Here is a 12,981-nt window from a genome sequence, read left to right as displayed (position 1 = left end):
GTGAGGCTGATGTGATAGGATTGGCCTTGTGGGTAGGGCTCTGAGGAATTAAAATGATAACAGACAATAAGTTAATAGAATGCCTGGGGCAATTACAATTAAGGAGAAAACAGGGTGGAGACAGACTTCATTGAGCAGGGGACCAAGGGATTACAAAATTATAAAGGTGCCTTGTGTTGGTGGACCCAGTTCCTAGATGGCTCTATCAGGGCAAGTCTTCTGGGAGAGAATAGAGAAAGTGCTTCCATCTCACACTCTAAGACTCTGGTTAGCATATAGGAACACAGGTACTTAGACATTACACCTTTATGTCACACTAAATTTTCATTTATTCTCACATCCCTTCTCTTTCATTGATCTGTCTGCCTCTTCCTGCATTCTTTCCTATTGTAACTTTACAGTGTATTTTAATATCTAAAATATTAGAGTCTTGCTATTTATTCTTCTTTTTCAGAATTTTACTGAATTATTTCTTATGCTTATACTTGCGTTTTTGAATCACTTTGTCAAGTATCCTGACCTCTTCATAATATCTATCTGCCCATTGGCTGCCTGTCTTAGTTATGAATGGGTAGGTTAAACTATGATAGCAAACAACTCCCAAATCTAAGCAGGTTAACACAACAGAATTTAATGTTTTTCTCAGAGTCTATGCCCCGTGTGGGTGGGTATGAGTGGGGCAGGAGAGAGGATTTCTCCACAGAATTACTCAGCAGGCTGACCTAGGCTTCGACACTTTATAGCGCCACCACCTAGAACATATGACCTTCTCAGTGCCCTAGTCACCAGAATAGTGGGAGAGCAGCTGGAGAACTGTGTGTGGGTTAAAGAGACACATGTATTGTCTATCATAATGGAAATGTTCTAGAATCTGCACTCTACAGTGCAGTAGCCATTTGTTTTGTGTGGCTATTGAATGCTTGGAACGAGGCTAATGTGACTGATGAATTGAATTTTGAATTTGGGGAAAATATTAATTTAATTTTCAAAATAAATAACCACATGTGGCTAGTGGCTACCTTATAGGACAGCATAGGTCTAGAATTTGTCACCTAGTCATACCTCACCTTGGGGGAGCTGGGAGTGGAGAGGAGTAAACGGTGTTTTTGAGGAGTTTTATTATTTCCTCCTAGACTCCCAGAACAAAACACCAAACACACATGTACACGTGCACACACACTCCCACTGGGAATTTCATTGTGATTTTAGCAAAATCATATTTAATCTTTTTTGAAGTTTTTTATTTTTAAATAAAAATATATTAAGATGTAATTCACATACCTTACAATTTGTGTATTCCAAGTGAACGATACAATTTTTTTATTATATTCTCACGTACATGAAGGCAACATCAGTCAATTTTAGAATATTTTTGTCACCTCAAAAAGAAATCTTGTACCCTTAAGCTGTTACCCTCCTATTTTCCCCACCCTCTCCTCCAGAGCTAAGTAATCAGTTACCTGCTTTGTCTCTAGATTTTCCTGCACTGGACATTTTATATATATAAAATCATATATGTGGACTTTACTTAGCATAATGTCTTTAAGGTTCTTTTACTTAGCACAATGTCTTCAGGGTTCAACCAAGTTGTAGCATAACTTAATACTTCATTCCTCTTTATGGCCATCATAAGTTTTAAAATTTTTATCTTAGATATTGTGGTTTTTTTTTAAAACTTTAACTTTAGGTTCAGGAGAACGTGTCCAGATTTGTTACACAGGTAATTTTCAGGTCACAGGGGTTTGGTGTGCAAATTATTTCATAACCTAGGTAGTAAGCATAGTACCAGATAAATAGATTTTTGATCCTCACCCTCCCCTCCCAGCTTCCATCCACAAGTAGGCCCCATTGTCTGTTGTTCCTTTCTTTGTGGCCATGTGTACTCAATGTTTGGCTCCCACTTATAAGTGAGAACATGCAGTATTTGGTTTTCTGTTCCTGCATTAGTTTGCTTAGGATAATGACCTCCAGCTCCATTCATGCTTTGCAAAGGATATGATCTTTTTCTTTTGTATGGCTGTGTAGTATTCCATGGTGTATATGTACATATACATGGTGTATATGTACTACTTTTTCTTTATTCAGTCTATCATTGGGCATGTAGGTTGATTCCATATCTTTGCTATTGTGAATAATGCTGCAATGAACATAACGTGTGCATGTGTCTTTATGGTAGAACGATTTACATTCATTTGGGTATATACCCAGTAATGGGATTGCTGGGTTGAATGTTAGTTCTGTTTTAAATTCTTTGAGAAATCTCCAAACTGCTTTCCACAGTGGATGAATTTACACTCCCACCAGCAGTGTATAAGCATTTCCTTTTCTCTGCAGCCTCACCAGAATCTGTTATTTTTGACTTTTAATAATAGCCATTTTGGCTGGTGTGAGGTATTATCTCATTGCAGTTTTAATTTGCATTTCTCTGGTGATTAGTGATGTGTATTTTTTCATATGCTGTTGGCCACATGTATGTCTTCTTTTGAACAGTGTCTGTTCATGTCCTTTGCCCACTTTTTAATGAGGTTATTTGTTTTTTGCTTGTTACTTTAAGTTCCTTATAGATTCTGGATATCAGACCTTTGTCAGATGCATAGTTTGCAAATATTTTCTCCCATTTGTAGGTTATCTCTTTACTCTGTTGATAGTTTCTTTTGCTGTGCAGAAGCTCTTTAGTTTAATTAGGTTCTACTTGTCAATTTTTGTTTATTGTTGCAATTACTTTTGGTGTCTTTGTCATGAAATCTTTGCCAGGACCTATGTCCAGAATGGTATTTCCTAGGTTATCTTCCAGGGTTTTTATAGTTTTAGGTTTTACATGTAAATCTTCCATTAATCTTGAGTTGAGTTTTGTATATGGTGTAAGCAGGGCATTCAATCTTCTGCACATGGCTAACCAGTTATCCCAGCACCGTTTGTTGAATAGAAAGTCCTTTCCCCATTGCTTTTTTTATCAAATTTTCTGAAGATCAGATAGTTAGAGGTATTCAACTTTATTTCTGGGCTCTCTATTCTGTTCCATTGCTTCAGACGTCTGCTTTTGTACCAGTACCATGCTGTTTTTGTTACAGGACAGATAAATATGTTACAGGAAAGGGGTCCCAATCCAGAACCCAAGAGAGGGTTCTTGGATTTCACGCAAGAAAGAATTCAGGGAGAGTCTGAAGAGCAAAGTGAAAGCAAGTTTATTAAGAAAGTAAAGGAACAAAAGAATGGCTACTCCATAGACAGAGCAGCCCTAAGTGCTGCTGGTTGCCCATTTTTATGGTTATTTCTTAATGATATGCTAAATAAGGGGTGGATTATTCATGCCTCCCCTTTTTAGAGCATATAGGGTAACTTCCTGACATTGCCATGGCATTTGTAAACTGTCATGGCACTGATGGGAGTGTAGTAGTGAGGATGGCCAGAGGTCACTCTTGTGGCCATCTTGGTTTTTGGTTGGTTAGAGCCGGCTTCTCTACTGCAACCTGTTTTATCAGCATGGTCTTTATGACCCGTATCTTGTGCTGACCTCCTATTTCATGCTGTGACTTAGAATGCCTTAACTGTCTGGGAATGCAGCCCAACAGGTTCCAGCCTCATTTTACCCAGCTCCTAATCAAGATGGAGTTGTTCTGGTTCACATGCCTCTGACATTTTGGTTGCTGTAGCCTTGCAGTATGTTTGAAGTCTGGTAATGTGATACCTTCAGCTTTGTTCTTTTTGTTTAAGATTGCTTAACCTTTTAAATATAGAGTCTTCCTGTTCAAGTACAAGGTATAACTTCCCATTTATTCCAGCATTCCTTTGTTTCTAAGCCATGTTTATTGATTTTTCTTAATCTAAATTCTGTATATTTCTTCTGGAGCTGACTTTTGAGCTAGGAAGATCAGTATTAGAATTTTAGCTCTTCTATTTGTCTTAAACTAATGTAACCTCTACTTACCCCAAAAAAGTTATGTAACCTCTTTAATTCTCAGCTCCTCCATTTATAAAATTTGGAGAAAAGTACCCATCTACCCAATACTATCACTATTGCTGCGCTAATATTATTGCCACTATTATTCCTTTTCCTATTATGACTATCTTATTAATATTGAATGATCATAATAGTTATTATATTATTATTATCATTATTATTATTAGGTAGAAAGCACCTTATGTGGATAATATTATTTAGTTTACACAAGAACCAAATGAAATTAGTGAATTTAAATCTGATAAAAATGTAGTTGGCACAACAGTTTATGTTATGTACTCAAGACAGCTTCAGTGTCATTGCTATTGGTACTATTAACATCAACATCATGATCATCATATTATCATTATTATCAAGACCATCAGAATTGTCATTACTACCATCACCATCCTCAATTGCAGTTGCCTCCTTAATATCCCTTCCACCTTATCCCATCATGAAGGAGTGGGTTGGGTTTGTTCCCTGTCTCCAAAGGAGGATAATTCTACCCAATGGCTATGATGACAGGTTCAGGATGGGCACGTAATCCAAGTCAAAGCCAATTAAAACATGCAATGCCCTCAGTAGCTATGATTTGTTGATAAGTTTGTGACCCAAGGTGAGCAATTACAGAGAGCCCAGAACTTTTGTTTAGTGGGTGAAGGAGAGATTATCTTTCCTGTAGGGCATAAAAGAAAAAGGAAACCAACAGATAGAAACAGAGTAATTATTAACACTATGCCACTATATTGGACATCACTTGAAGGCTGCTCTACTCCTGAACATTTTGGGTATATGAGTCAACAAATTCACATTATTGTTTACAGTTTTTTTTTCATATACTACTACTGAATAAATGTGATTGAAATAATGAACATTCTTCTCATAATTCCTTAAATGTGTTAGTTGTGTATTTTCAACATACTGGGAAGCTATATATAGTGATTCCATAATCTCTTTGGCATTGGACATCTTATCAAATTCTATTTTTATTACTTTTTCAGATGATTATTTTGGGATTTTATAGGCATATAATAAAGTAATTTAAAAATAACACAACACTTGCCTTGTCTTTTTCAAAATTAAATATTTTATCTTTCTTAACTAATTAGTAATTGTTAAAAAAAGTAAAACAATAATGGTGATAACAAACATTCTTCCCTTATTTTTGCTGTTAATGGGCACTGGTTGAGGTATACCACCTTAAATAAATATTCTCATTTTCCCATTTTCTTAAAGTTTTTGATAGCAGATAGCAGGTCCAGAAAAATATAATTCCTTCAAAGTGGCTAATCAGAAAATAACAAAGAGACCATATAAAACTTCCTACAGCAAAAATACAGCAGAATGAGACATGAAGGAAACCGAAAGAGAAGGAAAAAAAAAGAGAAAATAGTTGCTTGACAGAACTTAGAAATGAATTAGAAGCAGTAAGGAAGCTATATGGCAAAAAAAGTTAAATCAACAAAGTGGATGACAGGCTTAAGAGAATTAGAAAAAAGAGCCAGAAGAGAATAAAGAAATATAAGAAATTTTGGAGGAAATTATAGATTATAACAAACAGTACAGAAAACCAAAATATGTATACTGGGTGTCTCTGGAAAAGAAAAAGAGGGTCAATGAAGGAACTCCCCTCCCCCCCCCCCAAAAAAAAAGGAGAAAAAAATGTTGCTTTAAAGATGAAAGAATGAATCTTCAGATAAGCATGCTTACAGCTATGTTAGAAATAATAATAATTCTATTATATAGGAAAAATAAAAATTGTGGAATGGGATGTTGAGATTTTATTCGAAATAAAAGAAAATTCTGTTATTCTGATTTTGCATGGTTGCACTGCTCCTGAATTGGTTGGCAATTTTGATGATAATTTCAGTTAGAATAAGGTCCCAAAGCTTTTGAGCTTTTCATTTTGTGCATGAGCCTTTCAGTCACCTCTGGTGTGCAGCTGCAAATTACATTTGTTCCCAGACCCTGCCCCTTCAGCTAGAAACCCACTGTGAGCAATCAAATAGGGCTCAGGCTGTCTGCTGCAAGGTTTCTCTCCTTCCCTGTCTTAAGTGTCAGTTTCTGGGGGCTGGCAAAAACTCTAAGTTGGTTTTCCCCCACTCCTTATGCAACTTCTACACAACAAGAGGTGCCGTCTCCATCCCATTCCCAACCAAGGGACTCTCTGCCCAGAGATCTGGAGGCAAGCAGGCAAACTTGAGACACATCAAGGACTTCCTTCTGGAATTTGATTTGTGCACCAGAGCGCTGTGCAATGAAGTGAGAAAGGTCTGTGATGCTTCTGGAGTTTCTCCTATTTGATCCATTTTGGGTTGTAATAAGTCAATCTTCTCAAAAGTAGCAGAAGGATGGGGCCATGAGAAATTTTTACATAAATAAAGTTTTTTTTTTTTCTGCGCTTTCTCTCTGTCCCATTCTCCCAAATTGTCGTCCCATAGAGCATAGGAAAATTTTTATAAATATGTATTTACAGTGCCATATTTTCCTTGTGTCTTACTCCTTAATCTTATCAAAATTACATCTTTTCATTTTTTGTTTCTTTGGTCTCTGGACAGTACCCTCAAAGTGGGATGATAGAGTCCAGTAGGCAGGAAAAGCCCATTTGTGGAGAGGTAGATACACAGTAGGCATTGCTCAGAGTCAATAGGGACCATGTGGAGCCACAGCCACTACTTGATACACTGTCCAAGGCAGAGAGAAAGGGAGAGAGAGAAATATGCTGATGTCTGAGTCCATTTAGGCGCTATAACAAAATTCCTTAAATTGTGTAAGCAACAGAAAAATTGTTGCTCACAGTTCTGAAGCCTGAGAAGTCTAAGATCAAGATAAACACAGATTCAGAATCTGCTAATGTCCCATTTCCTGGTTGATAGAATGGTACCTTCTTGTTGTATCCTGACATGGTGAAGGGGGTGAATGAGCTCCTTCTGGCTGCTTTCCTAAAGGTGCAAATCCCATTCATGAGGGCTCCACCCTCATGAACTAATCACCTCTCAACACCAACACCTTGGTTCGGATTTCAGCATGTGAATTTTGGGGAGACATAAACATTCAGACCATAGCATCTGGCATTTTCTTTCCTCTTTCTTTGATCTCCTGCTAGTGTCTCTCACTGCCTGAAACCCTACTGAAAATATGATTTTATAGGTGGCAGCTCTCTGGAGTTCCGACCAGAGTAATGGAAAGCAGTGAATGATCTGAGGGTAAAGAGGCAAATATGACATATATCAATGATTACATGTAAACACAGGATCGCCAAAATTTTGAGAAAAATTAAAAACGAAAGACAGTCTTGCTTTGTGAATTAGTTTGTTTTCACACACCTATAAAGACATACCCTAGACTGGGTGATTTATAAAGGAAAGAGGTTTGACTCATAGCTCAGCATGGCTGGGGAGGCCTCAGGAAATTTACAATCGTGGCAGAAGGGGAAGCAAACACGTCCTTCTTCATGTGGTGGCAGGAGAGAGAAGTGCAGAGCGAAGTGGGGGAAAGCCCCTTATAAAACCATCAGATCTCATGAGAACACACTCACTATCATGAGAACAGCATGGGGGAACCACCCCCATGATCTAATTCCCTCCCACGAGGTCCGTCCCCCAACTTGTGGGTATTACAGTTTAGACTGCAATTTAAGATGAGATTTTTGTCGGAAACACAGAGCCAGCCCACATCGTTTTGATCAAGGGACTTGAGTGTTATACCCCATGGTAAGAAAGTGCTTCTTTCTTGAACTACCCCATCTTCTCTGATGTTTGGAATCCCTTTCATGGGAAATAATAGTTTAGTTCCTCAGATACCAAGCAAAGTAGCACATACTCCTGGGAGAGAGAACCCTTCTATCTTCTTCATTCTTTCTATTCCTTTCTTCCTAGAAGATTTGGTGCCTATTATTCAACAGACACTGTTTTAAGCTCCAGAGATAAAACCTTTAATAAGGCACACTTTAATAAGACATATAAGTACAAATATGTCAAAAGTTATAATTTAGAGCAAAAGTAGACTTATATAAACAGTATGCTATGAGAACAAAGAGGAAGGAATAACTGAGGCAGGGGCATTTGGGCTGAGTCTTGAAGGGTGAAAAATCAGTTAAAGAAGGGAATAGAAGTTACTAGAAAACAGAAAGACTAAGGCAACATCAGAGAATGGTGTAGCCTTGCACGTATATCAGAGAGGAACAAAATCTGAACTGCATCAGTGCCGCAGGCCCTACCCTGGCCTACCCCACACATCCACACACAAGTATATTCATAAGAGTCATTATTATTCAGTTCCAGTATATTTTTCAAATGAGCCTGGAAGCAACCTCAGAATCCTTCTAGACACAGGACCACTGACATCTGTTCCTACTTGACTAGTGGTTGCACTATGAAATAAAGCCCTCTGCTGTCTTTACACTAGTTTATCATTGATGGATAGTATGTTTTACATGGTGAGGGGCATACGTAACTGAAAGAGGCTAGAAAGGGAGATGATGAAGCTAGGAAAATGATTCAAGACAGGAAAACTGACAGCACTGATATATGACAATTCAATGTGTGGTTTTAGAACAATCCTATGATCGAAACAAAGATGCATTCCTGGCAGAGGCTGCCCTGGGCTTTGGATGGAGAACATCCAGTTGCTGTACTCCCTCTCTGATGACACTTCCAAAGTCTTGTCTGCATCTGTGAGGGCAGGCCTAGGGAAGGCAGTGTCTGCCTGCAACATCAGTATGATATTCTGGGTCTTTCCACACTGGGGAGTATTACTAGGTGGGAGTATCTATAACTAAACAGGATTACTAGAAATAGTGTGGGTTTCCCTCTATTCCTCCAACATCCCCTTTTTTTGGCTCTCTTGCTACCCCATTTTTTTCCAGGCTCTCTAAACGTGAGTATTCACCAATGAAACAAATTGGGATAGTACTTTTGCACAGTGAAGAGAACAGGCTGAATTTTAGGGTGAATTTTCATAATTATAGATGGGTTTTCTTTCATGGCGTTAGGCTACAGAAACTTTAGGCTGTAACATAGCTTGAGGTTTTCAAAGCTTTTGAGCTTACATACAGTCCTGCATCAATAAATTAGCATTTTGGAACTGATATTATTAGACAGATATAATGAATAGAGTACCACACGGTACACATTTAGTACTGTTTTTCAAAAGCTTTAATATATTATACATTTTGTTAACTGGAAATTAGCTGAAATGTTCTTATACATATGATTATAAGAAGGATGTATCACCATTCCATGTAATTCCAGATAATTTCTAGCAGTCTTTACTGCTCAACAAAGATGCTTACAGAACATTAATGAAAAAAGAAAATTCCAGATGTACATTTGATCATCGTTTCATAAACTATCCCTTTATTTCTCTAGTGATAGCATGTAGAATTTCCCCTGGTGTTGCATACTTCTTAGAGGTTGAGATTTGTGTTAACGTGTTTTTTTTTCCCACATGAGGGCATCAGCGCTCTAAGCAGCTTTAGATTTCACCCTCCCTGGGTTTGACTTTAAGAGCTTTAGTTTGAGAAAACAAAAACACTTTACGAGCCTCATAGATCTCAGACTATATAAAATTAACATTTGGTTTATCTTCCTGGAGAAGCCATTCATTCTTTCCTATCATTCTTTTAGCAGTGTAAATGATACCTTCTTCCAAGGGGGAAGAGAAGATGACGCACCTGTGACATTGCCACTCCCTGTAACCATTTCTACCTGCACAGTCCACTAGGGTCAATTAGTTGCTGTTATATTAAAATGACTTGTAGAATTTTGATGAGTGGTAGTACTGTGACACATGTGCACTTGCAATGAAAATTAATCCATTCAAGAAACTGTGCGTATGTGTATTAAAGTCCATGGATTTACTTTCATCGCTCAGTATCACACTTTTAGGTGAGAGTAGTTCAACGTAACGATATAGGTAAAACTAATTTAGCTGGATCCTGGGTATATTACTCTCAGTCTAGTTATTGGCATAAGGGCTAGGAGTTTGTCTATGAGAACTTTCCATGACTTGACTTTCTCTCTGCCTATTAAAAATAAATTAATCACCTTAGCATTGATATCATCACTATAAGACCCTGCTTTTCTAGCCTTGTATCTGCCTACTCCATTCTCAGAAGTTCTGCAAGTTCCAACCGGGTGGATAATTCAAGTGCCGCTTTTGACACATGACAGAGGCATCCCACACTTTATTGCCTTTTCTTACTCTGCCTGTTCCATCTGGAATATCATCCTTAGCCCCTATCTGCATCTTTGAAGCCTGGCTCCCTTTCAAAGTACAGGATGGATCCCAGATCCCCTGATTCTTGTTCTTATTTTTCCCTACCCTTCCTCCAGTCTGTGAGCTCTCTCTAACAGGGACACATTGTCATTGATTCTCGGGCACAAACTAGCCCCAATTTTTTATTCACAAATATGTCTGATGTCCCCTTATCATTTTATTGCAGAGATTATACTAGACCCATTGATTTGTTCCTTTAAAGCAGAAATACTCTGCTTTTCACCCAAAAGGGTGGAATAAGGAGTTCCCTTTTGGTATTTCTGTGAGGTCCTTCTTTTGCTTCCTCCATGAGTTTATGCCTACTTCTCAATATCTGGTATGTGATAGGATGCTGTAACAATTGACAGCCTGTTGGAGATTCAGAGTTAGCAGGTTTTGGTTGGAGGAAATGGTGTAGAGTCAGCTTGCTCAATCCCTGCATTCTGAGCTCCAATCCCTCTAATTCCCTCTTCTGACATTTCTATCAGGTGACTTTCAGGGGTGAAAGTGAAGAGGAGTCACCAATTTTACTTTGCAGATAAGAAGTCAAGTTCAGTGAGGTTACAAGCTGCTCTTGTGCCAAACAAGAATCAGGAGAAGAATAGAACAAAGAATATACTTACAGGGATCAGAAATTACTCTGTATAGGCCATTCTTAAACTGCTATAAAGAAATACCCAAGACTGGGTAATTTATAAGAAAAGAGGTTCAATTGGCTCATGGTTCTGCAAGCTTTACAGGAAGCATGGTGTTGGCATCTGCTCAGCTTCTAGGGAAGCCTCAGGAAGCTTACAGTCATAGCAGAAGGTGAAGGGGGAGCAGGTATGGCACATGGCGAAAGCAGGAGCAAGAGAGAGAGTGGAGGGGGAGTTGCCGCACACCTTTAAATAACCATATCTCACGAGAACTCACTATCATGAAGACAGCACCAAGCCATGAGGGATCCGCCCCTAGGATCCAAACACCTTCCACCAGGCCCTACCTCCAGCATTGGGGATTACAATTCAACATGAGATTTGGGCAGGGACAAATATCCAAATATCACACACCTCTGGGTTTTATCACTACTAGAGAATTTTGAATTGGTGACTTTTTGTCTTCTACCTGTTTCTTCACTTTTTTCTTTTTAATCTGGATATTATGACAATGGTTTTTTAATAGAAGATCATGAAAATAGCAAATAAAGACTTCCGAAGACACTTAAGTCCTTCACTGCATATGTAGCTAATAACTGTAACCACTCCCACGCTTCATAAACTTGCAGTCCAATTATTTACTCAACAAATGATTATCGTGCACCTACTGGGTACTAAATTTTGCTTATTTTATATATATATACACACACATGCACACAAACATGCACACACACACACTATTATGAAAAAAAAAAAAAACAGAACTGGATTTAGTCTTAATTTCTTGTTAAAGTACCAAAATATGGGGATGGTTGAGCCAGCCTAATCTTCTACCATTTAGGGTCTGAAACTGTTGGCTCTGCTTAGTACTTTATTCTCAACACCTTTTTTTGTAGTATCAAAGCCTTTTTTGGTTCTATCTCAGTCTCATATATTTTCTGATTCAATGTGACTGAGTTTTCTAACAACTTTTCTTTCCTTTTTTGAAGCTTTTCAAAAGATTTTGAAAAATACTCTGCTCTGTTCAGGAGAAGTCGTGCATAAAGATGAACTGTCTTTGTTTCACAGCCAAACAGCATTCACTCCTGGAGCACCTCAAGGGAAACCTACATAACTGATACCATCCTTGGCTTGTCTTGTTTCTCTTCTTCTCCCTCACTTTCCTGGTGAACTTCATGAGTCTGGGAATTTCCAAAATATCCTGGCAGTTTATTTTTCTAAAACTGCCTGTGGATCTTAAAAAGGGGAGGAAGTGGGAAGCAAGATCTCACAGCCAAAAAGGCATGTGGTCCTCCTTGTATCCTGCCATTTTTTTTTCCTCTTTTTTTCTCAATTGATTCTTTAACTGAGTTAGAGTTTGAGTCTGTCAGCAAGCATTGAGCTTCAGAAGTCCAAGCTCACAGGCAAAGAACATGTCCCCATTAGAAGATAACAAAGATACATTAATATAACTCCATGACTGTGGGTGTTGGGGGAGAGAGAGAGGAGGGGGTAAGCATATCCTGCGATAGGTTTACGTGGGTAAAACCAAATAATTAAGAAAATTCTCAATACAAACTCATGCAAAAATCTCTCCTCTCTTGCCTTAATTAGCACTCTAACTGGGATGTAATACTTACCTTCTTTTTATTTTTTACTTTATCATTAAGTTTTGGCCTTCAGTTGTACAGCTTTCTTTTCTGTACTCGCCTGACCTACTTGACCACCACGAACTGACACCTTCAACTGAGTTCACTTTAAGGATCCAAGGGATGTGGCTCATTTCCTGCTCCATCTCATTGCTCACTTGTTTAATAATTTCATCACCAGATTTTCTGTTTTCTGCTTTGGTTTCCCAAAGCCATTATTTTTTCCTATATAATATTATTTTCTTTTTCTTTCTCTCTTTTCGTCGTCCTGAACTTTTTTCCTTCAGTCATCTATACAGGATCACCAGGACCCCAGTCCCAAGGCCTCCTGCATGGATTTAACGCTCCATCTATCTGTATGTCTATTGGTTTATAAAACCTTTGAAATAAGATGAAGAAAAATCACTATGTTAATTAAAGTCTCTATCATTAGCAATAATATACTTGAGTACGTCAAGTGTTCAAGCAGCTTAAAGGCCCATGAAGGTCCTCAAAACAACAGGCAATCGAGGAAAAA

The 12,981-nt window shown here is 38.2% G+C and overlaps 1 long non-coding RNA gene across 2 annotated transcripts in view; it reads left to right on the top strand.

Annotated features, from left to right (window-relative positions):
* LOC129047894 (uncharacterized) overlaps nucleotides 1–12,981 on the top strand; it is a 166,129-nt gene that overhangs the window by 105,071 nt on the left and 48,077 nt on the right. The window lies entirely within an intron of this gene.

The sequence above is a fragment of the Pongo abelii genome, chromosome 13, assembly GCF_028885655.2.
Source record: "Pongo abelii isolate AG06213 chromosome 13, NHGRI_mPonAbe1-v2.0_pri, whole genome shotgun sequence".
NCBI classification, from domain to species: Eukaryota; Metazoa; Chordata; class Mammalia; order Primates; family Hominidae; genus Pongo; species Pongo abelii.
Note: the sequence above shows the minus strand (reverse complement) of the source record. Positions and strands in the feature narration are given on the sequence as shown.